This window comes from Ornithorhynchus anatinus, chromosome 5 (assembly GCF_004115215.2).
Source record: "Ornithorhynchus anatinus isolate Pmale09 chromosome 5, mOrnAna1.pri.v4, whole genome shotgun sequence".
Lineage (NCBI taxonomy): Eukaryota > Metazoa > Chordata > Mammalia > Monotremata > Ornithorhynchidae > Ornithorhynchus > Ornithorhynchus anatinus.
Window position 1 is genome coordinate 99,402,587 of NC_041732.1, and position 17,584 is coordinate 99,420,170.

Consider the following 17,584-nt stretch of genomic DNA (forward strand, 5'->3'; position numbering starts at 1 on the left):
GGAAGGGCATTCTAGGACAGAGACGGGACGTGGGCGAGAGGTCGGAGGCGAGATAGACAAGATGGAGGTACAGTGAGAAGGTTGGCCCCAGAGGAGTGAAGTACGCGGGCTGGGCTAGAGTAGGAGAGTAGCGAGGTGCAGTAGGAGGGGGCCAGATGACTGAGGGCTTTAAAGAGTTTCTGTTTGACGCAGAAGTGGATGTGCAACAACTGGACTCTCTTTTGGAGAGGGGAAACGTGGCCTGAACTGTTCTGAGAAAAATGATCTAGGCAACAGAGTGAAGTAGAGTCTGGAGAGGGGAGAGATGAGAGACTGGAAGAACAGGAAGGTGGCTAATACAATAATCAAGATGTTTTAAAGTGCTAGTAGACTGTCAACATTTCAGGTCAATAATCGTGATCTTATCTTGTCATCTGATATTGAGTACGGCCCTTAAGGACCTTAGTGGAATTACTAACAAATACTGGTATTTGTTAAGCATTTACTATGTGCCAAGCACTGTTCTCAGCACTGGGGTAAATACAAGGTAATCAGGTGGTCCCACGTGGGGCTCACAGTCTTAATCCCCATTTTACAGATGAGGTAACTGAGGCACAGAGAAGTTAAGTGACTTGCCCAAGGTCACACAGCAGACAAGTGTCAGAGCGGGGATTAATAATAATAATAATAATAATGTTGATATTTGTTAAGTGCTTATTATGTGCAGAGGACCGTTCTAAGCGCTGGGGTAGACACGGGAATCAGGTTGTCCCACGTGGGGATCACAGTCTTAATCCCCATTTTACAGATGAGGTAACTGAGGCACAGAGAAGTTAAGTGACTCGCCCACAGTCACACAGCTGACAAGTGGCCAAGCCGGAATTCGAACCCATGACCTCTGATTCCCAAGCCCCTGCTCTTTCCACTGAGCCACGCGATTAGAACCCAGGTCCTCTGATTTCCAAGGCCATGCTCTTTCCAGTAGGTCGTGCTGCTTCTTGAGGGACCGAATGTGGGGTCCAACTGTAGACTCCAGCTCTGAAGACCTTTTGTTTTGTCTGGAGTCTAATACCCTCATATGCTGCCACATTCTGTTTAACAATATCCCGAAAGCTGTGCTGACCTTCTTGATTCAGTTTTCGATCATTCATTCATTCATTCAATCATATTAATTGAGTGCTTACTGTGTGCCGAGGACTATACTAAACCCTTGGGAAAGTACAATGCAGCAATGAAGAGAGACAATCCCTGCCCACAACGAGCTCACAGTCTAGAAGGAGGGAGAAAGACATCAATACAAATAAACAGAATCAATATAAATAAAAAAATGACAGATATATAAATAAATGCTGGGCAGGGAAAGGGGGGAGGAGCCAAGGGATCAAGTCAGAGCAAAGCAGAAGCGAATGGGAGGTGAGGAAAAGTAGGGCTTAGTCTGGGAAGGCCTCTTGGAGGAGATGTGCCTTCAGGAAGGCTTTGAAGGTGGGGAGAGTAATTGTCCGGAGGATTTGAGGAGGGAGGGCGTTCCAGGCCAGAGGCGGGACATGGTCCAGGGGTCGGCAGTGAGATAGACAAGATCAAGACACAGCTGTAAGTTTAGAACTAGAGGAGTGAAACGTGCGGGCTGGGTCGTAGAAGGAGAGAAGCGAGGTGAGGTAGGAGGGGACAAGGTCGTAGACTGCTTTAAAGCCAGCGGTGAGGAGTTTTTGTTTGATGCAGTAGTGGATGGGTACTACTGGAGTTTTTTGAGGAGAGGGGTGACTTGTCCTGAACGTTTTTGTAGAAAAATGATCCAGGCAGCAGAGTAAAGTATGGACTGGAGTGGGGAGAGACAGGAGGCTGGGAGGTCAGCAAGGAGGTTGAGGCAGTAATCCAAGAGGGATATTCATTCATTCATTCATTCAATAGTATTTATTGAGCGCTTACTATGTGCAGAGCACTGTACTAAGCACTTGGGATGAACAAGTCGGCAACAGATAGAGACGGTCCCTGCCGTTTGATGGGCTTACAGTCTAATCGGGGGAGACGGACGGACGAGAACAATGGCAATAAATAGAGTCGAGGGGAAGAACATCTCGTAAAAACCATGGCGACTAAATAGAATCGAGGCGATGTACAATTCATTAACAAAATAAATAGGGTAACGAAAATATATACAGTCGAGCGGACGAGTACGGTGCTGTGGGGATGGGAAGGGAGAGGTGGAGGAGCGGAGGGAAAAGGGGAAAAAGAGGGTTTAGCTGCGGAGAGGTAAAGGGGGGATGGCAGAGGGAGTATAGGGAGAAGAGGAGCTCAGTCTGGGAAGGCCTCTAGGAGGAGGTGAGTTTTAAGTAAGGTTTTGAAGAGGGAAAGAGAATCGGTTTGGCGGAGGTGAGGAGGGAGGGCGTTCCGGGACCGCGGGAGGACGTGACCCGGGGGTCGACGGCGGGACGGGCGAGACCGAGGGACGGCGAGGAGGTGGGCGGCGGAGGAGCGGAGCGTGTGGGGTGGGCGGTAGAAAGAGAGAAGGGAGGAGAGGTAGGAAGGGGCAAGGTGACGGAGAGCCTCGAAGCCTAGAGTGAGGAGTTTTTGTTTGGAGCGGAGGTCGATAGGCAACCACCGGAGTTGTTTAAGAAGGGGAGTGACATGCCCAGATCGTTTCTGCGGGAAGATGAGCCGGGCAGCGGAGTGAAGAATAGACCGGAGCGGGGCGAGAGAGGAGGAAGGGAGGTCAGAGAGAAGGCCGACACAGTAGTCTAGCCGGGATATAACGAGAGCCCGTAACAGTAAGGTAGCCGTTTGGGTGGAGAGGAAAGGGCGGATCTTGGGGATATCGTAGAGGTGAAACCGGCGGGTCTCGGTAACGGATAGGATGCGTGGGGTGAACGAGAGGGACGAGTCAAGGATGACACCGAGATTGCGGGCCTGAGAGACGGGAAGGATGGTCGTGCCATCGACGGTGATAGAGAAGTCTGGGAGAGGACCGGGATAGGATGAGTGATTGGATTGATGGTGTAGCAGTTTGGATGGAGAGGAAAGGGTGGATGTTAGCGATGTTGTGAAGGTGGGACTGACAGGATTTGGTGACGGATTGAATATGTGGGTTGAATGAGAGAGCAAAGTCAAGGTTAATGCCAAGGTCTCACAGGCCTGTGAGATGGGAGGGGTGGTGGTGCCATCTATGGTGATGGGAAAGTCCGACTTCTTTTGCTAGCATTGTATTATGTGTTAATATGCTGCCTAAAAAAACCGACGATAGTAATAATAATAAAATGGTTGCATTTGTTACGTGCTTACTATGTGCCGGGCGCAGTACTAAGCACTGAGGTGAATACAAGCAAATCAGATTGGACACAATTCCCATCCCACATGGGGCCACCCAAATCACACAGCAAACAAGTTGTGGAGCTGGGATTAGAACTCAGGTCCTTCTAACTCCCAGACCATGCTCTATCCACTATGCTGCTCTGCTTTCCAGGAAACAGTTCTTTCATGGCAATTGCCTCTGTGCGGCCGATATGAATTGTCAGTTGTGTGTGTGTGTAGCTTCATGGTACAGTTTGAACCATCAGCTGCATTTCTTCTCCGCTCCTCATTAGCACCTGGATGATTCACTGAAGCGGTTAAAATCACTCGTGTGATTTTTTGGGTGTTCATTTATTATTTCATTCAGCCATATTTATTGAGCACTTTCTGTGCACGTAGCACTGTACTGAGCACTTGGGAGGGTACAGTACAACGAGAAGCAGACAACAACGAGCTGTGTTGCTCTCTAGGATGCAGTCTGAGTCAATCGCTGTGGTTGTCAGAGGTCATGACGGCAAATGGCAGATATTTGCCCTTTTACTTCATAGACCGTAGACACAGGAGGGAAAATGGAATGAGTCCTCTTACCTTCGACGCTGATAATTAGAATTCAGTTTGATGTTTCGAAGGAACCTGCATTCATAATCGTATTCTGGTATAAGCAAAAATGTTAATGGGAAGAATGCAGGGTAATGACTTCTTGGACTTTCTCATCAGTTAAACTGCCCTAAAACCACCTCCCTGAGGTGTGATGAATGTCCATTAGTTAATACTATACTATTCAAACTTGCAAAGACTGTGGAAATGATTAGTGGGCTATTACCTTGCTTTGGACACTTAGCTTGGGTCAGGTCTAGTTGGACTATGAAGATGGACAGTAGGTTAATACCACCTTCCTGAGGTGTGAGGAAGATGAATTAGTTAATATTACTTTATAGATCCCCTCTCAGGGTCGCACCTGGCGAGTTTCCAGTCCTCTACCAGTCTCGACTATGAGAGGGAGAGTCAAGCAGAGGCTTACCCATTCCATTCCTAGCTTGACCGGTGGCTAGTGAGTGAAAGGCAATCTACTACAAGTCAAAACTCACCTGTGCCGGGCGGGAGCGGCCTGGGAGAGAGTTAAGGGCGGAGACTCGTCTACTGTGCGGACGGAGGCGGTGGAAAACCAATTCCATATTTTTCCAAGAAAACTCTGTGGATCCACTACCAGAACGATCGCAGATGGAGGTGGGGCGTTCTGGGAGAGATGTGTCCATGGCGTCCATGGACACGACTCGACAGCATAAGACCACGACAACTCTGTATGTGTTTGTAAAGACTGTGGAAATAACTAGGATACTATTATTTCTCTTTGGACACTTAACTTGGGTTAGCTGGACTATGAAGATGGATAGTAGGTTAATACCACCTACTCCCTGAGGAGTGATGAAGATGAAGTAGTTAATACTATACAATGCATATTGGTAAGGGAATAAATAGTGAGCTATTATTTGGCTTTGGACATTTACCTTGGGTTAGATGTAGATGGATAATGGGTTAATACCACCTCCCAGAGGTATGCCGAGCATGCATTATTTAATACTATACATATATGTAAAGAACCGTGGAGTAATTAGTGTGCTATTGGTATGCTTTGGACTCTTACCTTGGGTTAGGTGTAGATGGACTATGAAGATAAAAATGGTAGCAACTTCTGTGTTTTAGAGAGTTTCCCTCTGGAGGGAAACTTATAAGTTCCTTTATAAACTCTGACATGCCCTCATTTACATAAACTACCAACCTGCTTGCGTGATGAATCATGCAACCGGAATATCTGAACGTTCTATAACAACAGCTCTCTCCTTGTACACAACAGCACAATCTTTACCCACTCATAGTGTGGAACGTAGTTTGTTATACCTAATGTTTCCCGGCACACTTACGTGTATCCATAGGATCACAGGCACACACACACACATACACACAAACTCTATATTCAGAAGAAATGCTCGACCTTGAGGTTCGAGTTACCCAATCCAAGGAATAACCCCAAACTGAATATGTGGATTAGAGAGGAAAGAAACCCTGGACCCCCCAAAAGAATTAGAAGGACGCATACCTTAGCGCTTAGAACTGTGCCAGTGCTTAGAACAGTGCTTTGCACATAGTAAGGGCTTAACAAATGCCATAATTATTATTATTATACCTGGGGTTTTGAGAGAAGGATTTCTCAGAGACGGGGAGATATAGACTCTCTGGAAGACCTGCTCTTTGCACAAGGAGAGGTTGTGAATTCAGTCAGCAGCATGGCCTAATGCAAAGAGCACGGTCTTGGGAGTCAGAGGACTTGGGTCCTAATCCTGGCTGTATCACTTGTCTGCTGTGTGACCTTGGGCAAGTCATTTAATTTCTCTGTGAATCAGTTACCTCATCTATAAAAGGGAGAGTGAGACTGTGAGCCCCTGTGGGATAGGGACTGTGCCCAACCTGATTAGCCTGTATCTACCTCAGCGTTTAGTACAGTGCCTGGCACACAGTAAGCGCTCAACCGATACCATTAAAAAAAGAAAAGTCTTTATGTGATGGGGCAAACTCCGCTTGACACAATTACCGCTACCCTGTCAGTGGTCTCATGAAAGGAAAGTGACGTTAGCTGGGGTATCTGGAACGAAATGGAGGAAGGAGAGATGATAAGGAGATAAGAAGTTTCAATATACAAGATAGAGGTGACTCCATAGGTATGCTAGCTGTGAGCATAGAGAGGGAAAATCTTTGAACTTGTCTGACCTTTGCTCCTGTCTTTCTGACTCTAACCTGTTGCTCACATCCTCCCTCTGTCCTAGAACTCCCTCCCACTTTACATCCAACAACCCTCACTCTCCCTACGTTAAAAACTCTCTTAAAATCAAATCTCCTCTGAGGCCTACCCTGACTAAGCCTCATTTCCCCTACTCCCTTTCCTTTCTGGCTTGTCTACGCAGTACCCTTCAAGCATTTGATATTCACCCCACCAACAGCAACAAAGCACTTATAAGCATGTCTTTATAGCCTGCCGTTTCTCTTCCCCGTGATTTATTACCATGTCTGTCTTCCCCTCTTGTCGGCAGCGATCGTATCTACCAACTCTTTTGCAGTGTACTCTTCCAAGTGCTCAGGACAGTGCTCTGCCCAAAGTAAGCACTCAGTAAACACCACTGTGATCGATTGACTGAGCGTTGGCCTTTTGTTTAAGGAGATACTAGGGAAAATAATAATAGTAAATATAGCATGGCTTAGAGAGAAAGCACTTAGTTGAAATAGCATGGTCCAGTGTGGTAACCTAGGCAAGAAGCAACGCGGCTAAGTGGATTGAGCCCAGGTCTGAGAGTCAGAAGGTTTTTTTCATCCCGGCTCTGCCACTTGTCTGATCTATGTTCTTGGGCAAGTCATTTAACTTCTCTGTGCTTCAGTTACTTCTGCTGTAAAATGAGGATTAAGACAGTGAGATCCTCCTGGGACACGGACTGTGTCCAACCTGATTTGCTCGTTTCCAACCCAGGGCTTACTACAGTGCTTGGAACAAAGTAAGCACTTAACAGATACCACAGTTTTAGGCGAGTCAGATACCTTGTCACAGACTCTCACTTTGGGAAAGTCATTTCCCCTTTTTTTACCTCAACTTTGACATCTATAAAATGAGTACCTCTTATCCTGCCAGGGATGGTGTGAAGATATATGAGTTAAATCATATATTTAGGTGTGCTTCCGACTGTAGACTGTAAGTCCCTTGTGGGCAGGGAATTTGTCTACCAACAACTCCATTATTTCATGCATTGTAGTCTCCCAAGTGCTTAGTGATTAAATTCCTAATCCCCATTTGACAGATGTGGTAACTGAGTCACAAAGAAGCTAAGTGACTTGCTCGAGGTAAGTGGCAGAGCCAGGATTAGAACCCAGATTCTCTGACTCCCAGGCCCACCCTCTTTTCCCTAGGCCGTGCTGTTTCTCAAATGTAAATGAAAATGTAGCTATGATTGATTGATTGATTTGGAAAAGACACTTATTTAGACTTGAGAAAATAGCTCTTGACTTCGCTAGCCTCATTGACTGAGTAGTCAGACCTCTCATGACTTTGACCTTACAAGACCTACTTTCTGTTTCTGAGACCAAACAAGAAGCCTGTCTCTTTCCCCTCATAGATTTTATTTCAGCTGTTCCCTTTTGGATGTGATAACCTTTGAAACTAATAAATGACTAGAACTGTCACCAGCTCCTTGCTCTAAAATGTATATATGAATGAAAATACTTTACCCAGCTTCTCCTTGTGAAATTGACGGGGGCGGGGAGATGGACGGACAGACATTGAGTGTATTATAAGAGTGGCATTAAAATGTCCTACTCTTGGCAAATGTAAGAGAGAGCCAGCTCAGCAAGGCCTTTGTTATCATTGTAAAAAGCAGGGTAACTTTTTATTCACTTGCAAATGTTCTCAGAAAATGACTTCTTGTTTGTTGAAATTCATGGGCAAGATTCCCATTATTCTGATAATGCAGATGACTTAAAGAAATAATCTCTTCTTGTTCTGATGCAACTGGAAGGAGAGTTGTAGGTTGAGGATTTTTGAGATGTGCTATTGTTAAAGTTACTACATTTTGTGGGAATTAGGTATTCACTTTCTTAGAGTCGGTCTAGATTGTTCTAATTGCACTAGTGTTATAAAAATGATGGATGTTAAGCATAATATTTTAATGCTATTTGTTACGCTCTTACTATGTGCCAGGCAATGTGATATGCACTGGGATAGATACAAGCTAATCAGGTCGGATACAATCAGTGTCCCAAGTGGGGCTCAGTCTTAATCCCCATTTTATAGATGAGGGAACTGAGGGACACAGAACCTAAGTGACTTGCCCAAGGTCACACATCAAATAAGTGGCAGAGTCAGGATTAGAACCCAGATCCTCTGACTCCCATGACCGTGATCTTTCCACTAGGCTGCTTCTCAAATGTAAAACTTCCCTAAAATATTAGTTCATGTATTGAAAATACAGTCACAAGTGTCCATACAATTTCTACTTTTAATGTCGAAAAACAAGTAATTTTCATTTATTCACTCTGTAGTATTTATTGAGCATTTTTGGTGTGCAAATAATTGTACTAAATTCCAGGGAAAGATACCCAGGGAATGATTTGCACAAGTTTGTGTCCCATAGGGAACTCACAGTCTAAGGCTAAACTGGAGTAGGTGGACACATAAACAAAGATTAAAATGTTCATTTCAACCAAATAACTAAAAAAAAAATAAAAGGACAACATATAGTTGAACCCAGGTTGAGAACACGGTGCAACAAATGAGACAAAGTAAAAAAAAAAAAAAGACATTCTTTACAGTCTGTCAGTCTCCAACCCTAAGATTGACCTGTAATCTGGGAGCATTGTGAAAACTATGCTCTCAGAGCAATCAGGAGGGAGGCAGAATACATTCACCATACACTTGACTTTATTCTGAAAAAGCAGTTGACTGAGTTTGCCTTTCAGAGACATTGGATCCAGTTTTGTGGCCAATTTCCCCTTCTTCTTTAAAAGATTTGTGATTTTGAGTGAGTGGGGGGCACATCACTCATGGCTTTTCCAAAGCAGAGGAACCAACCATTTGAGATGATTCTTTTTGTTTTCAGGACCGTGAGCTCACTGTGGACAGGGATTGTCACTCTGTTGTTGCATTGTACTTTCCCAAGCGCTTAGTGCAGTGCTTTTCACAAAGTAAGAGCTTAATAAATGATTGAGTTGAATTGAGGCTAAAAGAAAATTGATGCTGACTTTTTTATTCGATGAAAAATAATTTATCCCAGTTAGTATGGTTGAGTTTTACAGAGCTTAGTTTTATTGGTAAAATGTCAAAATCCTTCTCTTAGTGGAAACTGTTTCCTTGCAGAGAAGGCAGCTATTTAGGCATCTAGAAACCGACTCTCTTTGTTTGGTGTACAAACCCATAGAGAGAGCCAAAATTTTTTCTGGCCCACTTGGGGACCACGGCAGTTAAAAACTGCAGGTCGCATTGGGTCAACCCAGCCCCACAGAACTTAGATACATATCCTGACACTCTACTATTTCCCCTCTCTATAATTTCATTTTTAATGAGCGGTTCCCAGTGTAGACTGAAATCTCTTTAAGAGCGGGGATCGTGTCTACCAATTTTATTGTATTGTACTTTCCCAAGTGCTTAGTTCAGGGATCTGCACACAGTAGGAGCTAATAAATATGATTGATTGATTGTATGGGGAAGGTACAGGTGGGTGGCGACAAATTTACAGCCCATGTGAAAGTCTCTCTTCCAATATGTGAAGCTTGTTTTTTCACCTCTAAACTTCCATGTGTACCATGACCTCTGTTTTGCATGTGGATACCTTCGTTCATTTATTCAGCAGCATGGCTTAGTAGAAAGAGCCTGGGCTTGGGATTCAGAGGACCTGGGTTCTAATCCCAGCTCCGCCACTTATCAGCTTTGTGACCTTGGGCAAGTGGCTTAACTTCTCTGTGCCTAGGTTACCTCATCTGTAAAATGGGGATTAAGATCGTGAGACCCACGTGGCGCAACGTTATTACCTGGTATCTACCCCAGTGCTTAGAACAGTGCTCGGCACAGAGTAAGTGTTTAACGAATATCATTATTATTATTACTGTGTGCAGAGCACTGTACTAAGCTCTTGGAAAATACAATTCAGCAATAAAGATAGACAAGCCCTGCCCCCAACAGGCCTACAGTCTGAATAATAATAATAATAATGATGGTATTTGTTAAACGCTTACTATGTGCCAAGCACTGTACTAAGCACTGGAGTAGTTACAAGGTAATCTAGTTGTCTCACGTGGGGCTCATAGTCTTAATCCTCATTTTCCAGATGAGGTAACTGAGGCCCAGAGAAGCTAAGTGTCTTGCCCAAAGTCACAGAGCTAAGTGGCAGAGCCGGGACTAGAGTGTAAGCCCGGCAAAGGGCAGGGACTGTCTCTATCTGTTACCGATTTGTACATTCCAAGCGCTTAGTACAGGGCTCTGCACATAGTAAGCGCTCAATAAATACTATTGAATGAATGAATGAATGACAAGAATCCACGACCTATGACTCCCAAGCCCGTGATCTTTCCAGTAAGCCATGCTGTTTCTTTGTCTAGAGGGGCATGGGGGGAAACAGACATCAAAACAAGTAAACAGGAATCAGTATAAATGAATAGAATTATAGATAAGTACATATATACATATGCGCTGTGGGGTGGGGGAGAAATAACAAAGGGAGCAAGTCGAAGTGATGCGGAAGGGAGGGGGAGCTGAGGAAAAGGTAGCTTAGTCTGGGAAGCCCTCTTGGAAGAGGAGCGCCTTCAGTAGGGTTTTGAGGGAGGAAGAGTGATCGTTGGCAGATTTGAGGAGAGAGAGTTCCAGGCAAAAGGTAGTACATGGGCCAGGGATCAACGGTGGGACAGGCAAGAACAAGGCACAGTTAGAAGGTTAATGGCAGAGGAGCGGATTGTGCCGATTGGGCTGGAGAAGGAGAGAAGGGAGGTGAGGTAGGAGGGGGCAAGGCGATGGACAGCTTTGAAGCCAGTAATGAGAGTTTTTGTTTGATATGGAGGTTGACTGGCAACCACTGGAGATTTTTGTGTAGGGGGGTGACATGCCCTGGACGTTTCTCTAAAAACATAATCTGAGCAGCAGAGGAAAGTATGGCCTAACATGGAGAGAGGCAGAAGGTTGGGAGGTCAGGAAGGAGGCTGATGCAGTAATCCAGGCGGGATAAGATGAGTGATTGCACTAACGTAGCAGCGGTTTGAATAGAGAGGAAAGGGCGGATCTTGGCGATGTTATGAGGGTGAACCTGTTAGGATTTGGTGACGGATTGGATTTATGGGCATATATGTGGCTCTTTCCATTAGGTGAGAGAGGAACAAGTCCAAAAGGAATGGAGCAAGAAATTCCACATTTCGGTTTTGCGGTGTGTAGAATGGAATGGAGCTGGGTTGGAAGTGGTTGGGATGAAAGGGCAGAAAACATATGATCGTCCAAACTCAGAGCTGCTCAAGCAATGCTTGAAACTGGCCCAGTTCAATCCTAGATGCATCTTCAGGAATTTAGGAAGATATATATCATTTCCTCAGAGAAATTCCTCACTGTGGCCTTCTCTTTTCTCTAGGTTGTTTTAAATGGAGTAAAACAGACTTTTATGTTCTTTGCTAGGTCTCGTAACTTCGATTCAAGGGTTGTTCAGTTGAGGTTACTGCAGGGGCCCATTAAAATCTTGGCAATGGAAACCTTTGCATTTTGGGAAAATATTGCTGCCCGCATGCAATCATAAATCACTTTTCTAGGTGAAAGAGGTTGGTCATTTTTTAACTATTGGTTTTCTAATATTCCCAAAGCCTTGATTTCTACATAGATGGTGTGCAGAGATTCAGCTAAAATAAAACAAAATAAGTTAAATTATAGAAGGCATTAAAAGCTTCTGAATCAAATACTAGTGTTTAATGTTCCTACCTTCATAAGAAATAAGAGCAAACTTAAATTTAAAATATTAATAAAGCAATTGCTTCTTATGTGACATTTTTGTCGAGAGCAATTTGTATAATCCAGGTCCATAGCCTGGCATTTGCTCTATAAAACAACGCTCTGTGGTGGTAATTCCATTTTCTCACTGATTGATGTAGTTTAAGATATAAGAAATCTTTTGGAGCTACATTATTAACAGTGTTGGCATTTCTAGTCTTTGAATTCACTGGAGCAGTTGGTTGGCATTTCTCACATGAAGTCCTTCATTTAAGACCCGAGTGTCTAAAATTCTGTGTCCTTAGTTCTTTCCTGCATCCATCTTCCCCCCATTTAATCAACCAGTGGTATAATGATAATAATAATGATAATGTGGGGGAAATGCCAACATTTTCATTAGTTAAGTGCTTACTCTGTGCCAAACACTGTTCTAAGCTCTGGGGTAGTTACAAGGTAATGAAGTTATCCCCCGTGGGGCTCGCAGTTTTAATCCCCATTTTCCAGATGAGTGAGGCACAGAGAAGTTAAGTGAATTGCCCAAAGTCACACAGCTGAAAACTGGCGGGGCCGGGATTAGAACCCACGACCTCTGACTCCCAAGCGCGTACCTTTTCCACTGAGCCACGCTGCTTCTCATTCTCACCGTGGTACGTGTTGTGTGCTGTGTACTGAGGGATTGAGAGAGTATAATACAGTAGATTTGATAGACACGCTCTCTTGCTCTCTCATGACAAGGAGTGTACAATCTAGGGTTGATTCTCTGTCTTAGTCCTTAACTGGTGCTCGTACTAGATAACCCTAGCAATCTGGGAGGGTGAATGTAGCGTCACTGTCATTGAAAGAGATACACTTTATTCATCTCAGAAGGGGTAGGTTCTGGAGATGTGAGGAAGAACGAACGAGATTTGGGGACAGATTGGATATATAGATTGAAAGAGAGAGAGGAGTCAAGGATGAGTCCAAGATTGCAGCTTGTGAGACAGGAAGATGCTGGTGTTGTCAACAGTGATGGGAAAATCAGGAGGAGGAGAGGATTTGGGCAGGAAAATGAGCTCAGTTTGGGTCATGTAGAGCTTGAGGTATCGTGGGATGTCAATCAATCAATCAATGATATTTATGGAGTTTTTACTATGAACAGAGCACTGTACCAAGTGCTTGGGAGAGTATGGTGGAGAAAGGCACAGTATCAGCAGCGTGGCTCAGTGGAAAGAGCCCGGGCTTGGGAGTCAGAGGTCATGGGTTCGACTCCCGGCTCTGCCGCTTGTCAACTGTGTGACTGTGGGCAAGTCACTTAACTTCTCTGTGCCTCAGTGACCTCATCTGTAAAATGGGGATTAACCGTGAGCCTCATGTGGGACAACCTGATTACCCTGTCTACCCCAGCGCTTAGAACAGTGCTCTGCACATACTGAGAGCTTAACAAATACCAACATTATTATTATTATTATTATTATTATTATCAGCCATCAAGTAATTTAAAATCTAGTGAAGGAGACAGATACTAAAGAAATTATCTACAAGCCTTACATCAAATGGAAGCATAATAGGTCAACCAGTCAATCCTATTGAGTGAGCCCTTACTGTGTGCAGAGCACTGTAACAAGTACTCGGGAGAGTACAATATCAGGCCCACAATGAGTTTACGGTCTAGGGGGGAAGATAGACATTAATCTTAATAAATGAATTACAGATATGCATATGAGTGGGGGTGAGGGAGGGGTGAAAATCGGGAGCAAATCCAAAGTAAGGGTGACTCAGAAAGAAGTGGGAGAAGAGGAAATGAGGGCTTAGTCAGGCATGAGACCCCAGGCGCAGTCAAGTCCCAAACATTAAGGCACTGCTTATCACAATGCAGTTGAAGCAGAGTAGCAAACAATGTGGAACAACCACAGGTAGGAGACTCAGCAGCAGACGGCCAGGTGTGTGAAAATAAAGGGTGAGTATGCCCTTCCCTGATTAATCTCATCCTCCCACCCAAACTCTTCCTTCCCTATTGCCTCAGCTACGCACTTGAGTCCTTACCCACTCGGCATTTATTCATGATAACAATACTGATAATTATGGTATTTGTTAAGGGCTGATTATATGCCAAACACTATACTAAGTGGTGGAGTAGATACAAGGTGATTGGGTTGGATGCAGGGCCTGTTCCAGATGGGGCTCACAGTCTTAACCCCCATTTTAAAGATGAGGTATCTGAGACCCAGAGAAGTGAAGTGACTTGCCCCAGGTCACCCAGCAGACAAGTGGAGGAGCCGGGTTTAGAACTCAGATCCTTCTGACTCCCAGGCCCATGAATCCGCTAGGCTATGCTGCTTCCTCAGGCACTTAGGTGCTCACCCCACCCTCTCTCCCCCCAGCATCTTTGCAATTATTATTTCCCTTTACCTGTCTTATTTTTGTTGTTGCTGTGTTCCTATCCCTAACTAGATTGTTCCTAAAAGGATGAGTTCATGTCTACCAAGGTTTGTACGCTCCCAAGAGTTTTGTACAATGCCTGCGTACAAAATAGGGGTGTGAATCGCCTAAGCTATGTCTGATTGCATTATGGCCAACTCTTTCGGCTCTTACAGAGAAGCAGCGTGGCTCAGTGGAAAGAGCACGGGCTTTGGAGTCAGAGGTCATGGGTTCGAATCCCGGCTCGGCCACTTGTCAGCTGTGTGACTGTGGGCAAGTCACTTCACTTCTCTGTGCCTCAGTTACCTCATCTGTAAAATGGGGATGAAGACTGTGAGCCCCCGTGGGACATCCTGATTCCCCTGTGTCTACCCCAGCGCTTAGAACAGTGCTCGACACATAGTAAGCGCTTAACAAATACCAACATAATTATTACCTGGTCTTCTGTCACCAGTTGAAAGGGTCATTTTACAATGCCGTTATGAGCTGCATCCTCCGATTGATTCCTGAGCCACTTTCCCTGATTGGTTCCCCTCAACAGGATCTGAACCTTTACTAAAGCCACCGCCAAGAGATGCGGAGACTGTCACCCCCAAGAGATTGGAGGGGATGTTTCTGAAAAATCAAAATCAGTATCCTTCTCCATCCCCAGCCCCACCTCCCAGCTTCTGTACACCTGCAGCCGCTCCAGCTCCTCAGGGTAAGAGCCACGAAGGGGGGGAGGCAGAGAAGAAATGGAAGGGGTCTAGGAGGGTTAGAAGCCCCACTCGCAAATGCTCCACCTCCCTCTTCCCCACCTCCACTGCCATGTCACTAGGCCTGGTGTGGGCAGGGTTTGTCTCTCTTTATTACTGAATTGTGCTTAGTACCGTGTCTGCACCCAGTAAGCTCTCAATAAATACGATTGAATGAATGAATAGGCTGATTACGATGTAATTTAAACCATTAAGAAAATGAATGAAGCGATGAGGACTACAAAGCCGAAACAATCATCTTGGAGGACTTGGACAGATAAATAGGTTGCAGTTCAAAAGGGCACTACTCCTTCAAGGAACCCAATGCTCTGCACAGATTAAGCCCTCGATAAGTGCGATTGATTGGTTGAAAAATTCCTTAACGGTGTTCTCTCCGGAACGCGTTGCCGAAATGAATGTTATGGAGGAAGTGGGGAGGCCGCAAATCGGAACGAAGAAGGGAGCTGGAGAGATTGAATTTGTTCCGACCAGGCACTAAATGGTTGGGAGAGTACAGAGCAATAGAGTTGGTACATATGCTCCCTGCCCGTAAGGAACTTACAGTCTAGAGGAGGAGCTTACAGTTTAAAGAGTAATTAAGTGAGCAAGCTGCCCTCAAGGAATCACACATAGTAGAAGGAGAATCCCCCTCTCAGGGTCACTCCTGGAAAGTTTCCAGTACTCTACCAGTCTCAATTTAGGGAGGGAGAGTCAAGCAGAGGCCTGTCCCTTCCATTCCTAGCTTGGGCATTGGCTAACGAGTGGCAGGCAATCAGCTACAAGTCAAAACTCCCCTGTGCTGGGCAGCAGCGGCACGGGAGAGACTCGAGGGTGGAGACTCAAATTTACCGCGTGGGGGAGGCAATGGTAAACCACTTCCATATTTTTCCCAAGAAACCTCTATGGATCGACTACCAGAACCATTACAGATGGAGGTGGCGAGTTCTGGGAGAGATGCGTCCATGGCATCGCTATGGGTTGGAGATGACGTGACGGCATAAGACAGGAAGGAGAAGATCTGCCCCGGACTGCTTTGCAGTAAAGTTGGACATGGAGAGCCGCAAGCAGTCGAGTGCCCGCAATCATAAAAAAATGTGAGGGGAGATGGGATGGGGGAATCTAAAAGTGGTACACTAACAGCTGACCAAGGACAGCTCTCAGCTAATAATAATGTTGGTATTTGTTAAGCGCTTACTATGTGCAGAGCACCGTTCTAAGCGCTGGGGGATACAGAGTAATCAGGTTGTCCCACATGAGGCTCCCAGTCTTAATCCCCATTTTACAGATGAGGTAACTGAGGCACAGAGAAGTGAAGTGACTTGCCCACAGTCACACAGCTGACAAGTGGCAGAGCCGGGATTCAAACCCATGACCTCTGACTCCCAAGCCCAGGCTCTTTCCACTCAGCCACGCTGCTTCTACTAGTCAGTCAGTCAGTAAGTCAGTCGATCATATTTATTGAGTTCTTACTGTTTGCAGAGCTCACCTCCTCCGGGAGGCCTTCCCAGACTGAGCCCCCCTTTTCCTCTGCTCCTCCTCCTCTCCCCATCACCCCGACTCCCTCCCTCTACTCTACCCCTCTCCCCACCCCACTTGTGTATGTATGTACATATTTACTATTCTATTCATTTTATTAATGATGTGCATTCACCTATAATTCTATGAATTTATATTGTTACTATTGATGCCTTCTATTGATGCCTGTCTACTTGTTTTGTTTTGTTGTCTGTGTCCCCCCTTCTAGACTGTAAGTCCGTTATTGGAGAGGGATTGTCTCTATTTGTTGCCGAATTGTACTGTCCAAGAGCTTAGTGCAGTGCTCTGCATACAGTAAGCGCTCAATAAATACGATTGAATGAATGTATGAAGCACTTGGGGGAGTACCAGACCACAAAAAATGGACACATTCCCCGCTCACAACGACCTTACAGCCTAAACGGGGAGACAGACATTAAAATAAATGATACAGATATGGACAAAAGTGTTGCTGGACTGCGAGGGGAGATGAATAAAAGGAGCAAGTCAGGGAGATGCAGAAGGAAGTCTAAGAAGAGGAAAGGAGGGCTTAGTCGGGGAAGACCTCTCGAAGGAGATGTGCCTTTAATAAGGCTCTGAAAGGCGGCGGGGAGGTGGGGGTTGGAAGAGTCACTGTCTGTCCTATAGGACGAAGAAGGGCATTCCAGACCAGAGACAGGACGTGAGTGAGAAGTCAACGGTGAGCTAGATGAGATGGAGCTCCAGTGAGAAGATTAACGTTAGAAGAGTGAAGCGTATGGGCTGGGTTGGAGTAGGAGAGTAGGGAGGTGAAGTAGGAGGCGGTAAGGAGATGGACTGCTTTAAAGGAATCGAGTGGGAATCCGATTCTCCCAGCAGTCAGAGGCAGGCCTCTCTTGAGTCACCCATGACTGTATGTGATGTGGGATCTCTGGTAGCTGAGGACCCGGTTAAATGAAGGAGCAGACAATAATGCTATGTTCCAGATGAAAACCGGGGGTGAGTTGCTGAGGATGGCCCAGCACGGAGCACCTCTGGCAGGAAGGGATTAGCTCTTTTCAAGCAAAAGCTTTGTAAGAAATCCCAGACAACCAAGTGAGAGAGAAAACAGCCCCAGGTGCTGAAATTATTAAGCAGGACAAAGCACCAGTGGACAGATTTTTGGCCTGCACGGTGTGGCTGGGATTGTATTCCTGCTTTG

At 45.4% G+C, this 17,584-nt stretch overlaps 1 protein-coding gene and 1 non-coding gene across 3 annotated transcripts in view; both read left to right on the forward strand.

The window, feature by feature from the left end:
- DLGAP1 (DLG associated protein 1) overlaps window positions 1-17,584 on the forward strand; it is a 978,335-nt gene that overhangs the window by 322,559 nt on the left and 638,192 nt on the right. The window lies entirely within an intron of this gene.
- Window positions 4,205-4,342, forward strand: LOC114812441. The gene has a single exon (XR_003760093.1). It is a non-coding gene; the product is annotated as a small nucleolar RNA SNORA7 (small nucleolar RNA).